Source organism: Otolemur garnettii, unplaced genomic scaffold (assembly GCF_000181295.1).
Source record: "Otolemur garnettii isolate 467f Iridium unplaced genomic scaffold, OtoGar3 scaffold00205, whole genome shotgun sequence".
Taxonomy (NCBI): domain Eukaryota; kingdom Metazoa; phylum Chordata; class Mammalia; order Primates; family Galagidae; genus Otolemur; species Otolemur garnettii.
Window position 1 is genome coordinate 78,614 of NW_003852600.1, and position 1,679 is coordinate 80,292.

A 1,679-nucleotide genomic window follows, 5' to 3' on the forward strand; every position below is an offset into this window, starting at 1 on the left:
ACTAATTTGTTCCTTTTGGAAAGACATCTGGAGAACACTCAGAGAACTAAAAATAGACCTGCCATTTGATCCTACAATTCCTTTATTAGGTATATATCCAGAAGACAAAAAATCGAATTACAACAAAGATATTTGTATCAGAATGTTTACTGCAGCCCAATTAATAATTTCTAGGTCATGGAAGAAGCCCAAGTGCCCACTGATCCACAAATGGATCAACAAACTGTGGTGTATGTACATCGTGGAATATTATGCAGCCCTAAAGAAAGATGGAGACTTTACCTTAACTCCTTCATGTTTACATGAATGGAGCTGGAAAACGTTCTTCTTAGTAAAGTATCTCAAGAATGTAAGAAAAAGTATCCAATGTACACAGCCCTATTTTGAAACTAATTTATAGCCTTCATAGGAAAGACATAACCTAATTATAGCCTTAGAATGTGGGAAGAGGGGAGAAAGAGAGGAGGGAAGGGGGTAGATGGGTAGAGGGAGGGTGATTGGTGGGGTCACCTCTATGGTCTATCTTACAAGGGTACAAGTGAATCTTTCTAAAAGCAGAGTATGAATGTCTTAATAACTAAGAAAAAGACATGAAGGCTACATTAACCAGTTTGATGAGAGTACTTCAAATTGTATATGAAAACACCACATTGTACCCTGTGATTGCATTAATGTACACAGCTATGATTTAATAAATAAAAAAATGAAAAAAGAAGACAGATGAATGGCTAGCCAGCATATGAAAAAATGCTCATCATCCATCATTATTAGAGAAATGCAAATTGAAACCACTCTGAGATATCATCTAACCCCAGCGAGAATGCCCCATATCACAAAATCTCAAAACTACAGATGCTGGTACAGATGTGGAGAGAAAGGAACACTTTTACACTGCTGGTGGGACTGCAAACTAATACAACCTTTTTGGAAGGAATTATGAAGAAACCTCAAAGAAATCAACCTAGACCTCCCGTTTGATCCTGCAATCCCAGAAGGAAAAAAACTTTTATTACAAAGACGTTTGTACTAGACCGTTTATCTCAGCTCAATTTACAGTTGCCTAAATGTGGAAACAGCCTAAATGCCCCTCAACCCAGGAATGGATTGGCAAGCTGTGGTATATGTATACCATGGAATACTATTCAGCCATTAAAAATGGAGATTTTTACAGCATTTGTATTAATCTGGATGGAGGTGGAACACATTATTCTTAGAGATGCTTCACAGGAATGGAGAAGCATGAACCTTTGTATTCAACTTTGATATGAGGACAATTAATTACATGGTGGGGCATGGAGGACAGGGAGAGCAGAGAGAGAGAGAAGGAGGGAGGGTGTGAGGGGAAGGAAAAGAAAAAAAAAGAAAATATTGACTAATTCTCACATAAATTGGATTTAATTTTGACTAAAGTACATTACTTGAACATTAATTTTTAATTCAACTTGTTAATATGTTGGTTAGGATATTGCATCCTCATTTATAAGTGAAATATGTTTGTAATTTCCCTTTATAATAATATATTTTTTTCCAATCTTAATATCAGGTATATCCAGATGAAGTAGAATGATTTTGAAGTACTTCTTCTTTTTCTATTGTCTATAAGATTTGGCATGATCTGTATTTTGAAATTATCTTCTATTTTTATTTATAAATATTAGTTGTCTATTTTTTGAGACTTT